Below are 24558 nucleotides of genomic sequence, written 5' to 3'. Positions count from 1 at the left end.
TGTGCACAGATACTTGATATTAAAACATAAAAGTGCAAAATGAACGCATACAATTTTGAAATGAACATGAAATGAGTGCAATCACCAGCACCTCCGTTTCGCTTTCAGCCATATTTACTTAGATGACGATGATGCGTTGAAGCCGGTTGCAGCTCATGGCTCTTTAAATTTTGCGGGTCGCGGATGATGCGTTGCAGACGGTTGCAGCTCGTGGCTCTTTCAATTTCGAGGGTCGCGGATGATGCGTTGCAGCCGGTTGCAGCTCGTGGCTCTTTAGTTTTGGCGGGTCACGGATGATGCAATGCAGCTGGTTGCAGCTCGTGGCTCTTTTTAAATTTCGCGGGTCGCGGATGATGCGTTGCAGACGGTTGCAGCTCGTGGCTCTTTATATTTCGCGGGGCATGGATAGATCGCGTCAAACATACATTATCGCGATAGGGCAATATAACTAAAATCTCTATCGTAGGCCATTTTTTATCGTTTATATCGTGTATCGTTTATAACGCGCATTCCTAAGAGAGACTGCTCGGAACAAGGAAGAGCTGCTGAAAGTTCAGATAAAGCAACTGAGAGAAGAGACAGTGTAACAGAAAACGCAGACGAGTCAACAAGACCTCAAAGACAGAGAAAAGCACCAACCAGACTGACCTATGACTCGTTGGGCAGCCTAACCTCAGTAGCAGTTAAAACACACAGTGCTGCCTTAGCAACGGTTAATGACGTGAAATGTTGTTCACCTTTACCTCCTATTGTAAGATACATAAACACTTTTTACAAGTGGATAAGTTAAATGTGAATGGTTGGAAGTCTTCAAGTAATCTGTCAAAGAACAGATGTGATCTTTTTATTACATGTCATGAGGCATGACCATCTTTGGTGGGGGGAGAGTGTAGCGCCCTTCTAATTAGATTAAATGGGGTTTTCCTACATGTACAATTTATGCTAAATTGTCCCTAATGTGGGCCTGAAGTTGTAATGATACTGTAGACATGTATCTGGTTAATTTGGGGAAGTTTGTGTTAAATATAAACGTCCTATGTTTCAAAGAGCCCTTGAACGCCTCAGTTTATTTTTATGGTTTTGGATTTGTTTAGGCAGGTGTCAATCATTTTACCTGTCGTTGGGGATTAACCTGTCGGATTGTCGGAGGGGCGGGGTATAACAAAAAAGTCCGGGAATGAGAGAAAAGAAGCTGTGAGAAGAAGCTGAAGAGACTATGTTATGTCGAGAAAACTTAGTTAACTTGAAGGACAGTTATGCTATTTACCGTTTGCAACCGGGCGTTTGTGTGAGTGTTTGTTTATTTTGTTAAAAGTGTAATCGAGCGTGCTTTAGAAGTGCGGCTTTTTGCTAAGGGGCTGACAACGAGGACGGGACTGTTTTGCTAGCGGTTAGCATAACTGCGTGTGCGGGAGAGGCCAGGACAAGGACGGACTTTGCCACGTGCTGCTGCCGAGGAGTTGGTGTTGGACCGAGCATCGAGACGGGTTCCTGATCGTGTTGCTGCCTCTTGGAAGAGGTTGCTTTTCAAGGAGTTTACCGTGTCCTTTTGTCCTGATTCGGGTGTGAGTATATGGACTTTTCTTTTGAAGAGGATTTCTGTATGAGCTCCAACAAGCGCGCCAACACTGGTACCAGTAACTGAACCTTTCAAAAACCCCGGGGTATTAGTATTTAGGGTTATAAGTTGTGTTTTTCATGTGTTCATGAGTCAATCTAAAGAAAGGGGAAAAGATCTTGTCTTTCCAATGTTTTTTCATGTTGATTGTATTTTTTCTCAAATCTTGTCTTTCCAATGTTTTTTCATGTTGATTGTATTTTTTCATCTTGAATAAGGTCTATAGAGACAGTTTAAATTCAATGCATGGGAAATTAATGCTCATTACCAGTATAGTTACATTAATATACTAATCGGCCTCTTGGCATCTTAGCCAGAGTCATCCTTAAATTGTGTTTAGCGTACGCCATCCAGAAAATATGTTTCAGAGCTTGCAGCGCATTCGAAATGAGTTGTTTTTGCATCCAAACATTTCAAAAAATTCTTCCAGGTATGGCCAGGGATGTAGAAGGGTTGGCTGGTCTTCTTGGCTACCAACCTCCTCACTGGTGCTTGGTTGGGACATTTCGCTCATCTACGTCTGCTATTTCGTAGCTGGAATGTGGCGCGATTTATGTCATGTGAGAGAATGTAGACGGGCTCTGGTCATGTGCAGGTGCCATTGATCGCGTATAAACCAATAGGGTGTCAGAATGGTATATTTCTATTCTCATCCAGCCAATCAAATTCACTTGCGCGAATTATCTGGATAGGTTTTTTTGTTTGTTTTTTTTGCACGCCGGCGGAATAAAAACAAGCCGAAATTAAATAGGAGTAACGAGGCCATTTTTTAAAAGTAAGGAGTATAAATAGGGCCGATAAAAAATTAAGTTTGGTTCCTGTTGTCAGTTGAGGTCATGGGTAGGTAGGGAATTTATTTGATTTTTTCCAGCGGCAGCGAATGATAGGTAGGTTGTTTTAATTAAAAAACGAGAAAATTCGCTCATCCTTGTACAGAATGAAGAGGTGCTGTACCAAAACGTAATTATAGTTTGCGTCAGAAAAAAAAGTCTTTTTTTTTTTTTTTTTTTAAAGCTCATAAAATAACTTAAAACATTTTTTTTTTTTTTAGGCCTAGGGCCCTATGAATTCCGTTATTTTTTTCCAAATTCCGTTTTATTTTTATCCAAATTCCGTTTTTTCCGTTATAATTTTCATCAATTCCGTTTTTACACTTAAAGCTATTTAAATCATCAGAACGAGTGTCAAATGAGTGCGAACGAATACAATTCTTACAATTTAATCAGATAGAAGACTACATTTATTAAAACATTGCACTGTTTTTAGTGCTTCAAATAAAAACATGAAATAAATAATAAAGTACTTGTAAACTCTTTTTATAAACTCATTGTGGTTTGAAGGGGCGTGCCCTGGCTACGGCGTTCATTGTTTTTTATATGGATTTTGGACTTCAAGTGGTGATCGCACGTATCTTTGCGTTTCCAATCAATAGCATGTTGACATACTCTGCAAAACAGCTGGTCACCTGATTGATAGAAGTGCTTTGGATATTGTTCGGCTTTGAATTTGGGGGTTAGAACCGAATTACGAAGCTTTTTTTAAGATTTGGGCATTCAGCAGTCAGCCGCGGGCGCTTCAACTTCTTCTTCGGCTTCTTGTTAGGAGCGGGAGCGGGATCTATTGTTTGCATTCCCGCCACCTAGGCTGGAGTGGTGGACCGGGGATTTTTTTTTAACATTGTTGTGGGAGTGACTGCTAAACATTCAGTGACGTTATTGTCACCTGTGTTGTTTCCCTTTTCCCTCGAAACTGAATTTCACCAAAATATTGGCGAATTTCGCTGCATATTGTAAATGTGACGTGTGATATGCCTTGTCCCTGTTATATGTGCTGCAGAACAGGAACCTGCTGGAAATCCGTTATTTTACTGAGACAGGCCCGTTGTAAATTGTAACTTTGTTACTTTTAATACTTTCCTGTATAATAAAAAAAAAAATCTGTAGATTCCGTTTTTATTGTCAGATTCCGTGATTCTGTCCGCGTTTTCGTTATCGCGGAAATCATAGGGCCCTATAGAAAGTACAGACAAGTGTGTGAAAATGTAAGAAGTAGAAGTAAAAAGTAGGCTGAAAAATAATTACTCCACTAAAGTATAGATACCCAAAATTTCTACTTATGTAAGGTAACAAAGTATTTGTACTTCGTTACTTGACACCTCTGGCCCTATCTAAACATATATAGGCTAGTCTATGTATATTATAGATGGAAAATCAACTATTTTTCTTACCGTGTTTATTTTTTCATTCAACCGGCGTAGCTAGCAATGTGAACGGGTTCGAAGTTTATGATGACGTAGGTAAACACTGCGCTATGCTAGGCCTTGCTCAAAGTTTTTGTCATGTTAAGTGACGGAAGGCCCCTTTTTAAGAGCATGCACCTGCCGTAAAACATTGTCCTTTTTTATTTCCAAATGTTTTAACACTCGAACCTGGGGGCCTCCTTCTCATCCTATATACTTTGCAGAGCAATTGTGATCAACCATCCATCCCAAACCCAAGACCAAGGAGGTTGTTATCGATTTCCGGAGAGTCCCCACTCTTAAACCCCCACTGCACGTCGATGGTGCTGCTCCCGAGAGACTCCGAATGAAAAGCTGGTGAGTGAGAAGCCGGTGCACGTCTCAAAATGCCCTTCTAATGTACACTTTTCATTTCTAGTTTCATATTTCACATATTGTAAATAATGTGGAATATATTGCATTCCGTTTTGAGATACCTCACAACCTTAAATACAATGGATAACAGTTTAAATCTTTATTACCAGCAAGCAATTTGCACAAATTCGTTGGAAAATAAACCCTGCAACACGGCCTTTAAGTAGGCAAAAGCTGGGTAATCAAGTTAACCGTAATTCAACCCATGCACACGCTCACACGCCACACTTCGTATTTCTCCCGCAGAGAAATTACCAGGATAGCTCCCACCAATTTGCAATTTCAAACGGCAACAATCCATTTCTCCTCCATGCTGCACTTCACCTCGGACTGCACTGCACAGAGTATGACGGTTGAACGCTGGTTGGCTGTTACGTTACACATGTCACTCAGTGGCCACGCTGTTGAACGCTGATTGGCTGTCATCACGCGAAATTCGCATCAAAGTTGAAATATTTCAACTCGAGCGAATTTGTCGCGCCACAAATCCTGTTGAACGCGCTCGCCTGTGCATGGCGAAAGTGTGGCGCGAATAAAACATTTGCCCGATACGCGTCTCTACGTTCACTTTGTATGAGATCTTGTCGCCCCGTCGCGTGAAAGCACGAGTATGCCGGCGGCGGCAAAAAGAAACATTGCGTGCCAATTTGTATTCGATGTTCGCGACAGGGGCATTTTATACATCCCCTGGAGAACATCTCGCGATGCATCGCATATATTCGATATATCGCCCAGCCCTAACGTAGGGTAACCAGACGTCCTCTTTTGCCCGGACATGCCCTCTTTTTGAGACAAAAATTGTGGCGGAATTTGAAAATCGTCCGGGATTTTATTAAAGCCTCATACATGTTCACATTGAATTTGCGTTGCGTTTCTCTGGGTCGTTCACACCATTTACCATTATTGTTTTATAGGGTCAAACATTAACAAATTTCTCCTACAGGGGATTGATAAAGTTCTACCTATTGAACAAAAAAAGAAACACTTGAGGCCTGTCACGATAAAAAAATTTGCTGGGCGATTAATTGCCCCAGAAATGATTGCGATAAGCGATAATATTGCAGTTTTTCAACTAATATACTTTTTTTTTTTTTTTTTTTTTGGCTGTTAGCAGCTTGCGTCAACGTCAAACGCATCCTCCAATATTTTTTTCCGCACACCAAGGCGATCACTTTCAGAGAACATAATGGCATAATAATGCACCTACACCCTTTCGAAGATCAATAAACTTTTATTTTTAGAGAACACTGGAACTGGAGTCTGGAAAACATTTAAAATATCCAGAATAAATTAACAAAACAACCAAAAACAATAAATAAAATCTATTTTAACAAAAATTGCTCTTGAATAAAAACCAAACAGAACCAAAATCAATAAATATAATTGAAACACTAAATAAAAAGGATGTAAACAAGATTGCACTTCAAAAAATAATGAATATTAGGCTCAGACATGCAGGCAAAACTGTCAGTTAGGACCTTTGTGCAAACGAACAACAAAAAACATGACTGAAAGCAGATGCCTCAACAGGTCATAGGCAAATCATGATTGTCATGCCACCACATTAAGGGATCACAAGCTGCATCAAAAGTTCATCTTCTTGGAGGAATTTGGTCAGCTCTGTATCAGCCTGCACGCTTTCGGTAATGAAGCCTGGGTCTGACTTGTGAGATGAGCTCTTCTGTTTTGAAGAAGGTCACTCAGGGTGCACTCACACTAGGCCATCTGGCCGTGGCCGTTTTCACACCTAACTGGCTCAAATCTGCCAGTGTGAGTGTGGCCAGTCTGGCCAGGCCGGGTCAATTCGGCCACTTGGGAGAGGTGTGCTGCTACGGCACGGGCCGCTATGGTACAGATGCTAATGAGCCGAAATGCGCACACGCACGGCTACGCAACCTGAGCTGGATGACGTATAGTCCATGCGACGACCATGGACATAATAAAGGCGACGAGCCTTCTTTCCCATTAAACGGTAAACATGGCATCAAGCGGTTCAACTGTTGGTTCACGTTGGTCCCATATAGAAGTCGAGTGTCTGATAGCCTTTTGGGCAGAGGATGCTATTCAGGCACAGTTGGAGAAGACCCACAAGAATTCAGAAGTATTTGGGAGAATCCGCGACCATATGCAAAGTCGAGGTCACAACCGAACAATGGCCCAGTGTCGGGACAAAGTAAAAAAGCTGCGGTTCCAATACCTGAAAGTGCGGGACGCACTACGCAGGTCAGGCTCCTCATCTGAGGAAAAGGACAGTTTCCACTGGTACGACGCTGTCGACCAGATAATTGGCCTGAAACCTAGCAGCGAGCCAACAGTTTCGGAGTCGGCTCCGGTGTTTCGCAACTTGCCATGCCCGACGGAGGACAACAGGCCAGAAACTCCATTGAGCGGTGAGTAACGGCAGACTGTTAACTTCTTGAGCTATTTTGCGCATGGACCACTAATATATATGCAATTTCTTCTCCGAGTATGATATTAGAATTATTTATTTTCGCTTTAGTTAGCCAGCATCTTGGGGATTTCAGAATGGTATCATGTATGGGTCAAATGTATTGGCTTCATATGTAAATATCTTAGATAAGTTGTAGGACAAAATATCCGCCATTAGCGCAACTCACCCTACATTTAAAAAGATAAAATTGTTCAACCAGGGGAGTATGCCCCTAGACTCCCCCAGAGGGTCACTTGAGTACCTGTTCATGCGTTTGCATCTATGCATTTAAAATCGGTGAATAGTATAGTTCAACCCTCTGCAAACAATGTTGATATTTATTTTTACAAATGTTCCCCCATTTGGTTTGATAGACTCCTCACTAGGGGTGGGAATCGAGAACCGGTTCCGACTCAGAACCGGTTCCAACTAACCAATTCCATCTGAATCGTACGCCTCCAACGTTATCGATTCTTCTTAACGATTCCGCACCACGTTTTCCGGTTTACGCAAAAATTTTGCGACGACCCTGCGTGCGCCGACAACCTTCGAACAACAAGGCAGCATCGTGGAGAGTAGGAAGCGATCGCAAGTCTGGCTCCATTTCACCAAACGCAATGAAAATTCTGCCGTATGTAATCAGTGCAATGCTATCATTTCGTGTAAGGGTGCAAACACCAGCAACATGCTAAAGCATTCCTCTACCAAGCATGTAATTAAGTCCCAAGAATGCCATGTGTTCAAAAGCCTGCATACGAGTCAAACAAGCTCCACAGTGACCTCCGTTGACAACGGTAACGTTCACATTACATATCCTGCATTAGCAGCCCACTGTCGCCTTGCAACTGCAGTTTTTATAGTAGTAGTGTCGTAGTTTTTATTAATAATGCCGATTTATACAAATTTCATGCATTTTAGATGATCGCTCTCAGGCAGCTGGCCCCTCGACATCGGCTCAAGTTACCCCTTTCACTCCCAGAAAAGGCAGACATGCTTATATTCTTGCATAAGAATTGTTGACGCTCAGTAAAAAAAAAAATCTAAAAGATGTTGAAGGCATACATTTCATGCCTATTTAATTAAAGGGGATGTACGTATGTTCACTATTTTGTTTACTTTTTATAACCCTTCCTAGAAAAGTGTTAAACTATAATTTAATGACGTTTGGTTTAATCTTGGTTAAGCTTACAGTTATTACATCTAAAATATGTATATAAAAGGTATCCTGAAGGTTGTTGGTTCGATCCCCGGCTTCACCAAGCAGAGTGTCGAGGTGTCTTTGACCAAGCACCTAACCCTGACTGATGTCGCAATGTGATGTCGAATCCAGACATCCTGCTGATGCTGGAACAGAGACTTCCAACTCCCCAGCAGAAGCGCCCCAAGGCCATGAAATGCGCCGAGCGGGAAAAAATGATGATGATGATGATGATTAGTGTTAAATCAATTAAGTGTCTTCCTATTTTTTTTATTACTTATTTATTGTCAGTCTAACTTATTTACACTATATTTTCTTGTTTCTTGTTCTTGTGTTAGTATGTAGAAAATAAAATGGTTAATTTTGGTGCAGAAGACTGTAGAACTCTTTTGTTGCCACTCAATGAACTACTCAGGAATCGGTAAGGAATTGGATCGATAGGCAGAATCGACAATGGCATTGATATTGATAAAAACTTATCAATTCCCACCCCTACTCCTCACTTTGCCAAGAAGAGGAAACCAGGGTGACCCCTGTGACAAGCCTTCCAACCTCTAACGGGAAGAGGAGGAGGAGGAGGAACACTGCACGCAGTGATGCCACCAGTGACATCATGGGAGCCTTCCTCGACCTCCAAGGGCAGCAGCATGCAGAGCACATGGAGGCGGAGGAGCTGCGGCACAGGCGCGAGATGGTGATGTTCGGTGCGATGGAAGAGCGCCGACAGCAGGAGAACAGGAACATGTTCCAACAACTGTATGCTGCCATCAGGCCCTCACACCCCCATCTAACCACGATGCACGCCTCCAGTCACAATGACACTTTGCCATGTAGACCGTCACCCATCTATCACAACCTTTAAAGCCCTTCACCATCCTGCACATTTAGCCCTCAAGACCTTAAAGACTGCCTTTCTATTTTATTGTTTGCATTTTATTTAGTGTTGTATTTTCTATTTTATTGTTTGCATTTTATTTAGTGTTGTATTTTCTCTTTAATTTCATTACCACACCAGCACAACTTAAGGTGTAGGTTTGTGAAGGATTTATTCTTTACCTTGTACATTTTTAAGAGTGCCTTTTTATTTTGAGTTTGTATTGTTTGCTTATTCTTATTCAATAGTTTTGTATTTAACACTTTATTTTGATAGTCCACTCAACAAGCTATCAAAATAAAGTGATACCTTTTGTATGTATATGTAAATAACGTTTTTTGCAATTTCATCTATGGTCAGTAATTTGTAAAACTGCCCTATTTTTTTTATGACCTAGGTGATAAGGTAAAGGGTACAGCATCCACCTTTTTCCCTAGATTTTTCACTTTTAGGTACTAAAATATATATAAACCTCATGTATAGAAACCCATAACACATTAAAGTCGCACAATTTCTCAGTTATATACCATGCAGTTCTACACATTTTTTGTGAATAACAAATTTAATAACAAAATTTAGCAGCAGTACAAAGTTCAAGGGTCAAGTCCTACAGAGGTAAAATAGGAACACAAAGCATCTCTTGTGGTGTTCGATGTGGCACTAGCACAAACGTTATTGCAGTCAGGTCCCACACTGTCCTCTTGTTCACTGGTGTCGTCGTCCTCACTGTTGTCTTCACAGAAATTGTGAAGCAAGCAACACGCTGAGATGACCATGTTGATGTCGATACGACAATCATAACGCTTCATCAGGCACCGCCATCTTCCCTTCAGACGACCAAATGCCCTCTCCACATTCATCCGTGCCCTGCTGAGACGGTAGTTGAAGGCATGCTGGGCTGGGGTACTTTGCTGGTTCTCAGGGTACGGCTTCATCAACCATGGCAGAAGAGGATAGGCAGCATCTCCTAGCATCACCACTGGCACGTTCACTCCTTGAAAGCTCTTAGTGATGTTAGGGAACAGTGTACCACTCTGACCACGCTCATAAAATGAGGAATTACCAAACACACTGGCGTCATGCACTTTGCCGGGCCAGCCCACATTGATATATCCCAGAACCGAAGTCTATGGTCTTTCACACCTCGCAGGATGATTGAGTAGAAACCTTTGCGGTTATAATAGTCTGAAGAGTTGTTAGGTGGGGCTAATATGCCAATATGAGTGCCATCGATAGCCCCTCCACATTGTGGGAAACCCCACGAGTCCCGGAAACTCTTAATAATGTCCTTCAAGTCAGTTTCAGAGGGTATTCTGATGTACAGGGGTTGCATCTTTGTAACAATGACACCAGCAACATGATTGGCTATGGTAATTGCAGTGGAATGGCCAATTCCAAATAAATGGGAGATGGTCCTGAACTCCACATTTGTTGCGTATTTTTTTTTATTATACACATGTGTATAATTCTTTATAATACTGTTGTAAAACATCATTTATTTCCTTTGTTGAGGAGACTGTACTATTGCCTTTCTGAATAGCTGGTATCACATTATATGAGTCTTGTTTCTTTAGTTGCCTGGCCAGTAACTTGCCTGTTTTCTCTCCTCCTTCATAGAACGTTGTCCCAAGCCTAAATAAAGCATATTCAACTTTTTTATTGTAGATTTCCTGCAGCTGGAACTTAAGCTTACATATATCTTGATATAACTTATCCGAATATTGTTTTGATAGTTCCATTTACAGGTTTTTTATCGCAATTTCCAATTCCTTTATCTTTTTTATATTCTCCTTTTTCTTTTTAGATGAATGTGCTATCATTTTCCCTCTAACATAAGCCTTAGATGCTTCCCATTCCATTGCTCTTGTATTAGTACTGCCAGCATTAATTTCGAAAAAAGATTTAATATCCTCCTTCAACAGTTGTTTAAAGTTCTCATCTTGTAGTAATGACGTGTTCATAGGCCATCTTCCTTTTTTCTCTTGGTCAGTATTTATATCAATGCCAAGCTCTACTGGCGCGTGATCAGAGAGGGCCATTGCATTTATTTTACACTTGACAACTTGTTTTATAATGGTGTTCGAAATCAGAAACATATCGATCATAGAGTAAGATTTATGCGAGTGAATAGAAAGCATATTCCCTTCCAGTAGGATTTATTAATCGCCATATATCGACCAAGCCCAAATCCTCGTTTATCATATGTATTGCAGCTCTATCCTTAGGCATTACAGGGGCACTAAATTTGCTTCTAAATACGCAGGCATCCAAGACTTGGTTAAAGTCTCCTGCCAATATAATTTGACCTGGATTACCTTTATTTGGTGCGTAAATATTGCACAGTATCAACTTGGACCCATTAATCAGTGCCTGTGTACACACCATTCTACGTTCTTTATCCTTGATCTCAAGTAAAGTAAAACTTACATTTTTGTTTGTCAATATGATTACTCCATTCTGCTTACTGGAGATGGAGCTATGAAAAATATGTCCAACCCAGCTCCGTTTCAATTTCAGTGCTTCTCCTTCTATAAAGTGTGTTTCCTGAAGGAAAGCTATGTCTGTCTTATTATGCTTCAGATAAGTCAATACCTTCCCTCTCTTAACGGGATTCCCACAACCATTTATATTCCAGCTAATGCATTGGAGCGTGGTGCCCAGTCATATTTACGTATGAATAGTATGTTGAAACTCAGTTTTAGGCCAGCAATAATTGTGTCCCCCATGCTTCTTGCAGTTGTCTCGTTTGGCTCATTTGTACTTTTATCTGTCATCCCCAAGCGCAACTTAATCAACATCTTATGTGTGAAAATTGTAACCTTAACATCTCTAAGAACATGAACATACAGAACCTTAACATCTCTAAAAACATTAACATATAGAGAAAAAACCCTTAACTTAGGAAGGGCCGCCTAACACCTGGGGCCTTTTCTCCAGCCATAAAAAACAAAACAGAAAATAAACCTAACCCTTTGGTCCGTGGGGTATGTACTAGGGCTGTAACGATACACCAACTCACGATTCGGTTTGTATCACGATTTTTGACCCACGGTTCGATACATCCCACGATTTCTTTTAATTTAAAAAGCATTTTATTTAAACACTTATATAACAATTAACTTAATGTAACATTTAATAACAAATAATTTGGAACACTGAACAGATTTGAACAGAAAGAATACTATTAAAGTATATTTAAATTAATAAATAAATAACCAAAGATTGCAGGCAGGCAAATACCCTCAACTAGTTGTTTGTTTTAGTCAAATATCCTATTAGCACTTATTAGGCTGTGTAGCTTAAATAATGACATAATCAGGCCGTATAGAATGCAACATGTTTAATAGCCTAACTTTCAATAGATGGAAAAAAACATGAACTTCGCAATAACGAGGCATGTGTTACGAGTAGCGTATGTGTGTGCGCGAGATTGCCAGTGTGCGAATGTGTGTGTGTGAGTGACGTCAGCAAGTGAGTGGACGAGCGAGGAGAGCGAGCGGTAGCGTGTGTGTTTAGTGAAGAAGCAAACGAGTCCGGTAGAATAAAGTATCCATCCTGTCAATAATCGGTGGCCGCTTCATTCAAACCTATAAGCAGACAAACTGCCAGGCAAATCACACAAAAAATAGAGAAAGGGATCACACAGGCAATTTTTTTCGCGCTTGGCCCACTCTGGATAAATGTCGATCATATTGCATATGAGGACTTCGACGGCTGTGGAGAAATGCAATCCTCCATAGCCACGGAGAGCTGTCATCACAGAGAGGGCATCTCGTCGCATACTTACGGCATCGATAAAAGGGGACGGTGTCAGCAGACTATTATTTAGACAAATTATTAGCAAATTTCAATCGGACAATTTGACCGGAGAGTTAGAAAGGGCGTATCGCGCTGCTTCCTTCTCACACCGCGAGACAGGTTCGTGGCTTTGAGTGTCGCGATTTCGGTTTCGACACGCGTATCATTACAGCCCTAGTATGTACGACTAACCAGTAGAGACTCACTCCCCGGCTTTGTTGCTCAGGCAGAACAATATCAAGCTCGACCACCCACCTCTTAGTCCACATTGTCCACTTTTAAATCAGCCTCTTTTTCTTAATATTGTCCAAGGCAGTCTTCCTTATAGGCCTTCAACACTCCTATCAGTATTGCAGTTTGCCCTGATGAACTGCTCTGCCTCCTTGGCGCTTGCGAAACTCAGCTTCCTCCCCTTCCATGTGAATCGCAGGGACGCTAGCTGCGCCAGCGTGTATCTCCCGTTGAGCCGTTTAAGGCTGGGGGTAAACGATTATTTATTAAACGATTAATCTGGCGATTATTTTATCGATTAGTCGACTAATCTAACGACTAATTGGATGATTATCTATTTTTCTGTTGCTCGATTAATTCTTAATAATATACTTTATTTAACAACAGTTTTGCACAGCAATAAATCTTCTCCTTTACACAAAATAAAATAGTTTCACTGTTATACAAAATGAAAGGCCATTCTGTTTACTCTTTCACAGTACCAACCTAACTCTTGTTCAAAAAATTCAAAAGTTGCAGTGCAAAAAAAGACATTCCTGAGTGTTTAACACAATATAAAATTCCTGTTTTCAGTGTAAAATTCCCAACATAATTCTCTCCTGTACAAAATATCAAAAAAATGCAGTGCAAAAACCAACACTGTGCAGTGCACATTACAGAGATTCCTGAGTGTTTAACACAATCTAACAGTCTCAACATAAAACCTGATGCACAATCAAACTGACTCTCTTAACTGCTATTCTGTTAGCTTACCTGCTAATAAAGTTTGTGCAATATAGCACTGTCCACTTTCCTCCACTTCTCTCCTCCCTCACCACTCTTTAATCCTCTTCTGCGCTACCTACTCTGAATTACTGTGGAGTGCATTGTCTCTTTCCCAAGATAGGACGGCAAGGTTCTTTGCTTCTTTGTCCTAGAAAACACAAAAGCAATACATATTAGAACAGCTATGACAGTGGGGCATTTTAAATCTACTTTTAACCTCATTGCAGTGCTATGCTATGATTAGTTTATTTGAATGCTATCGTGGCTACTTAAAAGTAATGTTATGTCCAACAATGCATTTGATCATCATGGCTAGCCTAACGCAGCAGCTGTGTCTCTGTCTGTGTTGTTTTGTAACATGGAAATTGCCAGGGGTGCACATTACAATTTTGATCTGGTTCTCACAGGAGCACCAGTTTGTTTCTTGGTGCTCATGCATTCATGTTTATCTAGAGGCTTGTAGAGTACTCTATCTACACTGTACAATGTTTGGTACTTAAATGAGCCCTATCACACTTGGATGTGGTGCTTATTTTAATGTTTTCAGCTAGGCTAACCAACGCATCTTAGCTCTCAGTTTGTGCAGTTTGTTTGTGCTAGGTTAGTAGGTAAAGTTCACGTTAGCTACTATAACTGAGATAGCTGTGTTCTGCAGCCGTAAGCCAGCTACCAAACGTTAGCTAAACAGCTGTCTAGGCGCCAGTAGCTAGCCAACGTTAACGTTAGCCACCAACCCAGCATGAACAAACCACACCGCGCAGAGCCCAAGCCACACAACACACCACACAAAACATGCAATTAATTTAACCAACGTTGGTACTTACTTGCAATTGTCTCCATCACGAGTGACAATGGGGTGCCTCCGTTTCAGAAGCTCCAACATTGCTGTCGTGCTCTCGTGATATGCCAACTCCATTTGGCAAAGAGTGCAAATCACAACACCTTTCCGTTTAGGACTTAACTTGAAGTATTTCCATACCTTTGATTTCGGGCGCGGACATTTTCCTTTATTGTGACTTTCGTCCATTTTGCAATTTATTTTTCTCGTGTGGCGAAAATCGTCTACGGAGAAATTTGACGTTGACGAATCATCGACGCCTCGCTACAGCTCTAGAGCCGTTGCAGCGACCTCTTCACGGATGTAAAAGCTTTTATTTTCTCTGCAAGCTCCTGTGTCATGTCAGGAAACACAAGCTGTGTTCGAAATCGTTCCCTATACACTCGTTCCCTATTCCCTATATAGTGTACATGATATAGTGCACTATATAGGGAATAGGGAACGAGAATTCGGACACTACGCCTAACATTTCTAAACGTCATTTGCGTCAGTAAATGCGCCTGGTATTTGTGTGACGTGATGCGCCAACATCATCTAAACAAACCGGGCTGGAGGTTGTATTGATGTTGAATGTTACATTTCCTTGTTCAAGTTTTTTTAAATTAATTTTGAATGTTAAATCCCAAATAAATTGTTGACATTTCTAAACACAAGCCGGAGACTCCATCATTAAATGTATTCGTTTTCGCGGTTATTCAGCTTCTTCTTCTCCCCTGGAAAAATACAACCGCATTGCATTGTGGTATACGGGAGTAACATGTAGGGAACATCGTATGTACCCTATTTTAAGTCCACTATATAGTGCCCTATATAGTGGACCACTGAGAATTCGAACACCCTACAAAATGGCGTGCACCCTATTTAGTGCACTACATCCATGATAGGGAACGATTTCGAACACAGCTACAGTCTCATGCCTTCCCATTCGATCCCACGCTTTTCTCTGGCCGCTCTCACTACTTTATCTCTTGCCGACTGTCGCAGGAATCTGATCAGCACTGGTCTGGGCGATGCGCTCTTTCGATTTCAAATTCACCGCCAACTTCAATCTCAAGTCCCTCGCCCAGAACTCTCTTTACACAACTCTCCATAGTGCCGTTCGTTCCGAAGGTTTCTTTAAGCCCCACCAGTCGCACATTGTGTCTCATACTGTGATTTTCAAGCACCTGCATGCGGTTCCACATAGCGTCCATCTTTTTCTCATCGTGCTCTCTGTTGCTTATTAGCCGCTCGGTTGTGTACTCCAGCTGGTGGATACGGCCCTCTGCTTCTTCCAGCTTACCCTGTATCCCTTCCACCGTGTTCAGAGGTTGGGTGCTTGATTGTTAAAATATCTCCTGCAATCCCCTGCAGCATGGTGCTCATTTTGACGATCTCGGCATAAAGACAATCCATGTTCGGTGTAGTTTGGTCGCTCTGTTGCGTTAAGCTAGCAGTTCCCGCATCGTCATTTGGAGACGGACTATTCCTGGTCGACCTGCGACAAGCAACCTGTTCTTTAAAATATTTCGAAGTAGCCATTCGGGTTCAGGTGAACTCAGAGTTACTTAGGAAGCGGTTTTTACAAAAATGAGTGGAATATGATATAATAATTAAGTAAATATATTGGTGGGCTAGCGGAGATCTTTACTGAGCTGCCATCTTGCTCGACGTACCCACGTGACTTATATCAACATTCTTAAACAAATACTACTTTTTACATTTCCATTATTTATCATTATTAATTTGTATGTTATATTATTTTTATATGCCAGTGCATACGACTACAGTCTCAATTAGATTCTACAGGTTATTCTCCAAGTCTACAAGCTACTATAAAATAAGAATCAACTCCTTAAATATTTTGTGTTGCAAATTAAACTATAAAATAGAGATTTATTGCACAGTAGTACATTATACAACGAAATTCAGTGCACTGCACTCACTACTGGACTTAAAAAAAGAGAGAATAAATAGTCAAATAATACATTCTCATCGTCGCATTCACTCAGTCAGTACATTCATGTCGTTATACACTGTACCATCAACTCAGTGCCATTGTATGCATTAAATTAGGCTATCAATGAATTAAACATCACTCACCAGTATTAGACTGTGTTGGGGGAGATTAGCTTCTCTGTGCCTTCCTCAGGTCTCTCCTCTTAAGCCAGTTCAGGTTGAAATTTTTTACAGAGTCCTATTGCACGCGCTGTCAGATCTTTGTTGCTGTCCAGACCATGGCACACAGCAAGGTGGAGGTTGTGGCCAAAGCAATTGAGCCAGGACCAGCCAAGATTCCTAATTGCAGCAACAATGTTAGCACCATTATCTGTAGTGATGCAGACTAGTTTGTGCTCATCCAGTCCCCAGTCTGCTAAAGCAGACTTCAGGTTTTCTCCAAGGATGTCAGCAGTATGATTATCTGGGACATATCTGGTCTCTAAACACTTGGAGTGCAGGGTCCAGTCTGCAGTTATGAAGTGTATGGTCAAGCTGATATAGGGGGTCATGTTTGTACTTGACCACATATCTGTAGTGGCAGAGTAAAATTGGATGTCTTTCATCTCCTTTAGTATGTCGTCTTTTACACTGTTGTACAGTTGTGGAAGTGCCGTTTGTGACACATACAGTATGTTCTCCCAGGCAATTCGTACTGGCTGTCAAATGTTTGCAGCATTCGTCGAAATGCAGGCTTTTCAACGATACTAAAGGGCATCATCTCTAGCGATGAAGCGAACTACACAGTCAGTGAGCGCGCACCATTTTGCACTGTCCTGTTTGTACTTTGTTTGCCGACTAAACGCCGCAGTGATTGACTGTCGGGAAGACGGAGGGTTCCCACCTGTTTGTTTTTTCCCAAGCTGGGAAAACTGCATCGGGTGATTGTGTTTGAGGTGAAGATTCAGGTTGGTTGTATTGGTGCATTTTGTTAATATGGTTTTCAAACAAATGCGACTTGTCGGCTCGCTCAGGTTAGTTGGTTCGCCCCGGCCGTTGGGTTTGAAGCCGAAGTGCTCCCACACGGCAGCCGACGCATTCGGCTTAGACACAAACTCCATCTTTTTATTCCTCTAAATTCGCTTGCACTCCGTGTTCGATTGCACTCCTTCTCCGTCCATGTCCTTCTCACAGGGCTCTCACTGCACGTGTAACGCCAGGGCTCCCACCTCCCACAGACCAAGCAACAAGTAGTGACTGACACGTGACGAGGGGGTTTACTCCTTGGGCCCTGTAATTATGAGCCCGAGCCCGATTTCAACCCGACATTTGTTACTTAGGCCTACTCTGCTGAATATATATAATATATATATAAATATATATAATGTATAGAACGCCGGTCATTATTGGGAAAATAATGATATGTTGATGATGAATGATGATGACCGGTGACATTCTATACATTATCCCGCTTATTACACGGCTACTTGCCAAAACGAAAAAATAACTTCACATGGTGTCTTTTTACAATTTATTCGTTAGCAGCATTCGTACTGTTGATCAGCAGAGAAATAGTCCGCCAAAGACGTCGCTAAGCAACCAAAGACTCTGGGGTTGACAAGTTACCGGACTACTATCATGCGAAGAAGAAAAAAAAAAATTATTAAGAAAAAAAGTGAACGGAGCGTTCCACGGTATTGAGAAGACCCGTGTAATAAAGGCCCATAATATTTACGTTTATGGCATAGATTTCTTCTCGGATTAGGTCAATGAAGCAATGATATAAAAAAAAAAAAATATATATATATATATATATATGGAAATTATTGCGGCCAGCAAAATATTATCGCTCATTTTAATTTATCGCCGTTTAATTGATTTATTGCTTATCGCAACAGGCCTAACACTTGGTCATACTTTACACACTTTACCACAGCATTGGCCTACTGAATGCCACAGATATATTTTAAGCATTTGACTGAATGCCACATAAATATATAATTATGTTTTGCACGTTTGCAACGTTTAAAAGTTCAGGGAAAAGTGTATGCCTCCAGTGATGGGCAGTAATGCGTTAGAAGTAAGGCGTTACTGTAATCCAATGACTTATTATTACTTATTATTATATTATTATTATTGATTATTCAAATAACGAGTAAAGTAAGGGATTACAATTGCAAAAATAGTAATTCAATTACTTTTACTTTCCTGCAAGCAGCCTGTGTTACTAAACCATGATTTATTTTTGCCATATTTTTGCCATAGGCAGTAAAAGAATTTGGGATTTTGCCGTATTTGCTTTGTGAGACTGTCTCGTGACAATGACTTAGCCTATAGCGGCGCAACGTCTAGAAGTAAATAACGGACACGTGTGTGCAAGACATGGAGTGCGGGAGAGAGGGCGAACTTGGAGCATATAATTCATGGAAGTTCAGACATTACTTTGAGTTTGACTCGGTAAAAGATGTAAAAAACATTAACGTCCGCTGTACAATCTTTGGGAAGAAAGATTTTGTCTACAACGAACTATGGCGTCTAAGAGGTGGCAAGAACCACAAATAACAGATGATGGCCCACAGCAGTATAATTTCGAACCTGTCAGACGTGAGAGGGCAAATGAGGAATTGCTGAGAACTGATGGCGGTCAAAGCCAATTAAATGCATGGTCAGAGGAGAATGAGTGGAGAGTTGCTTGCTATCATTTAGCAACCAGCAATGAGCGCTGGAGCTAGTCAATGAACAGCAGTGCATACAATAACAACGTTTTATTTATTTTTACTGTCAGTGAATAGCACCGAGTGAAAGTCAACGTTTTCTTTATATCTAGTGACAGCGATTATGTCGTAAATACCGGTAAACTTAGTCAGAAGATCTATAAATAGAAGGCATAATGCTAGCTATGGGCTAACTTAGCCTATCAGACAGCAATCAGTGCACTTGCAAATGAGTGCTTGCAAGTATAACCGACCGTGGTGTGACCATTATTTAACCATCAATCTACCGCAAATACGATCAGACAGATGTACATTAAACACGTACACAAAGCACGCCGTCTAACCCGGCGAATGCTGACAGACACAACAAGCCAAACATCACCACGGTGGGTGTGCTCCCTCTCTCACTCTCGCACGCCCGTAATACACAATCACTCCAAACTTATCCAACTCCAAGGCTAGGCTGCTTCACTAAGACCACAACTAACCACCTTGCAGGCCTTGCAGTACGCCAAAGCCAAAAAGGACACACGCACAGTCGCCCACACTCATCTTATGCAAAACAATCCGTTTCATCATCAACATTCAGTTACTGCAAAGATTTAACGACTAGCCTCTTAGCATAAGTTAGAATGGACCCAAAGTATGTGATTGATACAGTCTGGTTCAGCCTTCACTTGCTATCCGTTTTTAGTATGAATTCTCAACATTACTCTTTCTTGTATCAGGCGCACATGGCTAATTTGCATACGTGGACAGGATTGGCTAGCTCCGCAAGGCAAATAATATAACATATTTAATTATCTGTCTATCTATTTATCTATCTATCAACGCATGGGTCTAGTTTTAATGTGATGTATTTTGTGTATGTCCAGTCAGACTTGTTGTCTCCCTTGTTCTGTGTGGTATTGTAGGCTATACTGTGTGAGCCGAATCACCTAAATGAATTCCCGACGTGTAGTTTGGTATTAATAAAGACTTGACTAGGCTATTATCTATCTAGGCTATTATTTAACAATTATTGGTGTGGAGGGGTCAGACCCCCTCCACACACACACACTCCTATACAGAAGCACTCCCCTCCACACACACACCCATACAGAAGCACTACCACACACACACACACACACACACACACACACACACACACACACACACACACACAGGTTTTTACTACGCGGTGAGCCCCACTGACTGGGAACAGTCTGGTGGGGTCAACCCTTTCTGAAGGGTCTAGAGGGGGGGTCACTAACAAGCGGACCGCGGTCCGGGTCCGGACCCAGACGCCGTCCTATACGGACCCGGACCTATAGTCAATCAATTATTTTTAATTTTGACGGGCGATTCTATTTGACCGGTGCAGCGTTTCTAGACTTTACGGTACTGGTTTAGCGAATCAGGAAATCCACTGACCAATTGCATTCGAGTTAAGCCATCCCACGTGATGCTACTCCAAGCCAATCGAATCTGTGCATTCCCGGCGCAGGCTGCCTGGCTCACAGTGAGACAGTGAGCGATCATGCGAGAGATGACAGAGAGAAGTGCGAGAATTACAGAGAAAGTAGTCTGATAAGAGTGAGTAATACAGCGGGAGAAGGCAGATAAGACAGCAGGAGAAGAGTGAGAAAGTCATGGGGAGAAGAGTGAGAAAGACAGGGGGAGAAGAGTGAGAAAGACAGGGGGAGAAGAGTGAGAAAGACGGGTAAAAGAGTGAGAAAGACGGGTAAAAGAGTGAGAAAGACGGGTAAAAGTGAGAAAGACGGGTAAAAGAGTGAGTAATATAGCGGGAGAAGAGTGAGAAAGACAGCGGGAGAAGAGTCAGTAATGCAGCGGGAGAAGAGTCAGTAATGCAGCGGGAGAAGAGTGAGTAATGCAGCGGGAGAAGAGTGAGAAAGACAGCGGGAGAAGAGTGACAGCGAGACAGACAGTGAGCCGGAGACAGAAAAATAACAACATATGGCGCTCTCTAAGAAGAGAAAAGTGGACAGCAAAAAAAGAGCTTTCAACCCAGAATGGACGGACTCATTCATGTTCATTCTTCCCACTGGAAACACAAAACCAGTCTGACTCATATGCTCACAGACAGTGGCACTCATAAAAGTGGAGCTAGACAGTGGACATCAAATGCCATGGCCTTAGTCTGTGAGATACCTGTAGCAGCCGGTCCTACACTACCAGGATCCTCACAGGTCTGCCTTCCTCTGTTGGATCTTAGGGGTCCTGTAAGAAGAATGAATGTCATTAAATGAACAGGCCCTTCCCTCCCATCTAAAGCAGGTTCTTAATATTGTATCCAGTCCTGCACCAGGATCAGGGACATCTTCATCCAACAGGCCTCTGGAGCTAGGGTCGTCACTGACACTCAAGAATTTTTCTTGTTTTTCTCTTGGGTGTTGAGGATCCTGTTGAAATAATTATGAGTCATAATTTTTTCATTTTACGATTGTTTAGTAAAAAACTAAAATGAAAAAAGAATAATTATAGAATTGAAAGGGTGGTGTCTAGTCTGTGAGATACCTTTGGATGCACTGCAATCAACAAACTCAGTTAAGTTTGTCTGCCTTTTCTCATTTCTTGAAGATGCTTTGTAAAAGAAAAAAAGGGAAAAATGGACGATAAAGATAATAAACTGTCATATGGTTCATCCCAACAATCACTCAGCCCCCATGCAATGCAATTGTGTTGGAAAGTAAAAAGTGTAGCTCACCTGATGGAGAGCAAAAAGACGAGTCATTCTCAGTTTCTGAAAGGTCACTGTCCAGAGCTTCCTGCACTTCCTCTGAAAAGTAGGTTATATAACAAAGCCATATCACATAAAAAAGTGTATTCACCTTGAGCACAAATATAAATATTATATACATTTCCTTTACCATTTGGATCGATTTGGATCTGGTCCAGGCTAACGGCCCGATTCCACCGGACACGTTATGGCCGCGTTACGGCTGCGGCACGTCTTGGCCGCGGTCACCGCAGCAGATAGGTTCCACTCTAATCAATGAGACCATTTCCACCGGGCGCGGCTGCGGAACGTCTCATTAGCTTCCCATGAGTGGCTCGCCGTGCCGCAGTGCTATCATTCCGTAGCATTTCTATTTTTGACTGTCTGTCACGGCATGTGCGTAATAGCGTCACTCAAAAAATAGCCAATCAAATTTTTTGTTTACCGGAAGAGCGATTTGGAATGAGGAAATGGCTTGCTCGAAAATAAGGAAAGTTGACCCCGAAAACAGACATTTTAAAGATGAATGGGCTGACCAATACAAATCATTGTTGTGTCTTTTATGTGTTGAAACCGTGGCGCTGATAAAAAGCGGGAATATTAAGCGGCATTACGAATCCAAACACAGATCCTTCGAGGAAAAGTATCCCCAGAAATCAGAAGTAAGACCGTGGAAAATATCCGGGCTGAGAGCTCAGTATGAGAGGTCTACGCGTGTCTTCACACACTCATTTACAGGCCAGCAACGTGCAAATGAATGCTCTTAAGATTGCATGGAATTTGGGGCAACATAAAAAAACTTTCAGTGACACGACTGTTGTGAAGGAGTGCTTGAACGCTGCTGCCGAGACGTTACTTGAAGGTAAACAAAGGGATGAATTGTGTGAAAAATGTGAGCTTCAACGACAACCAGAAAATCCGAAATGTTATCAGATGACGCACTGTCACAGCTTCATGCGGCTGTTCAGAGTGCCCCATCCTTAGCCATTGATGAGTCTTCAGATGTAACGGATAATGCCCAGCTTTTGGTTTATGTGCGATTGTTTCATCAAGACAAGAAAGAGATCTGTGAGGACCTGTTGGGTCAAACACCACTTGAGACACTGTTTGCTTACTTGAAGTGAAGGCCTAATGCTCTTTTTGTTTTTATTTGAAATGTAGGTCTGGTGTACCTGTATTGCTTACTTGAAATGTAGGCCTAATGCACTGTTTATTTGAAGTGTAGGCCTACTGTTCCTGCTCTGCTTACTTCACATGTAGGCCATATGCACTTTTTATGTTCGTTTGAATTGCAGGCCTAATGTACCTGTTTTGTTTACTTGAAATGTTAATATGCGTTACTTTGTCTTACTAGTTTTTCATGGTTAAAAGTAAGCTATTTGGAAATTGAAAATAAATACATCTGAAATGATAAGGTAATATGCCGTTTTGATTGTGTTTGACGAAATAAGGCTATAAGGACGTGGTAGGGTCGGACCTTTCTTGGAAGGAATTTTTAGTAACTGGACCTTGTTAAATTTTAATTGAAGACACCTGCCATAGAGCATCCGGTAAATTTTCAAAATAAAACACAATACTCAGCTCATGTAGCCTATCACAAATTCACATCAACATTATTACGTCATGACCGGTGGCACCAGGTCAGCAGTCAATCAATCAAAGGGTCTCAGACGGTCGGCAAGATGGACGACGAGAGACTCATTGTCGAAGTTCAGCAACATGAAATCATTTATGTACCAAATCATACTTTTTATGACAATGGCCGGAAGGACAAAGCGTGGCATTTAATTGCAGTAGTTTTGGGAGTGGAAGGTGGGTACATTAGGTTTAGGATTATCGTGTGATCTCATGATCTCGCGTGAATACGGCTGCCGCTGCGCTGCCGTAATGCGCCGGTGGAAATGCACGCAGGGCAGAAGTCGCAGCCGTTCCGTGCCGCAGCCGTAACGCGGCCGTTGGAATCCCGGGTCCGGTAACGCGGTCCGGTGGAATCCCGGCGTAAGTCCCTTAAATTCTGACAGTCGGCCTTGTTCAAGGGCAATCAGGACTTTGCTGACTTTAGCCAACTGCAGCGTTCCTCCCGGTAATCTATAATACTGCCTATGGACCCGGATGTCATGGCCAAGAAAATTTGCGAGTGTGTCCATTTCATTGTCTCTCAGGTTAAGGACAGTGGACAGAGTAGCCACGTGCTTTCTGAGCTTTGTAGAGGAAAGCGTTTCAGGGTGCTTGGCACCACAATCCTTTGCAATCTTTCGGATTGCATCCGATCCCCTTAAGTGAGTCTGCTCCAATTTGTAACGAGGAGTACTCGAGTAATCGATTCCTCACGCCCATCCCTAATAAATACCAGAGATGGGGGGACTCGAGTCAAAGACTTGACTCGAGTCCGACTCGAGTCGCCAGTTTTGCGACTTGTGACTTGCTTGACCAACACTAACGAAAGACTTGACTTGACTTTGACTTGCCCCTTCCTGACTTGTGACTTGACTTGACTTGAGTCATGTGACTTGCCAAGTCATTGCAGTCTTGTTAAATATTTTAAATAATAATAATAAAAAAAATATTAGATGAACATTGTTTTATTGTGCGCGAGTGCTCCTGACCTGCAACCTGGCAACCCGCCCTCTTCCACGCAACGTGACATTCCCTTACTCTGCCTGGCCCGCCCAGAGACGTTGGCCAACCAATGAGACTCGACCGTGCGAGCGCCACATGTGTGTGTGTGAATACACACACTGTAACGCAAGTGTTTCTTGTCGGTTCTTTGACGTGTCTTGTATTTCCACAACGAGACTGTCG

The 24558-nt window shown here is 41.9% G+C and overlaps 1 long non-coding RNA gene across 1 annotated transcript; it reads left to right on the top strand.

The window, feature by feature from the left end:
* The first annotated feature begins 1190 nt into the window (after positions 1-1190).
* Positions 1191-9252, top strand: LOC115557727 (uncharacterized). The gene is made up of 3 exons (XR_003979235.1): positions 1191-1565; positions 4082-4214; positions 8416-9252. It is a non-coding gene; the product is annotated as an uncharacterized LOC115557727 (long non-coding RNA).
* The last annotated feature ends 15306 nt before the right edge of the window (positions 9253-24558 follow it).

This window comes from Gadus morhua, chromosome 2 (genome assembly GCF_902167405.1).
Source record: "Gadus morhua chromosome 2, gadMor3.0, whole genome shotgun sequence".
NCBI lineage: Eukaryota > Metazoa > Chordata > Actinopteri > Gadiformes > Gadidae > Gadus > Gadus morhua.
Note: the sequence above shows the minus strand (reverse complement) of the source record. Positions and strands in the feature narration are given on the sequence as shown.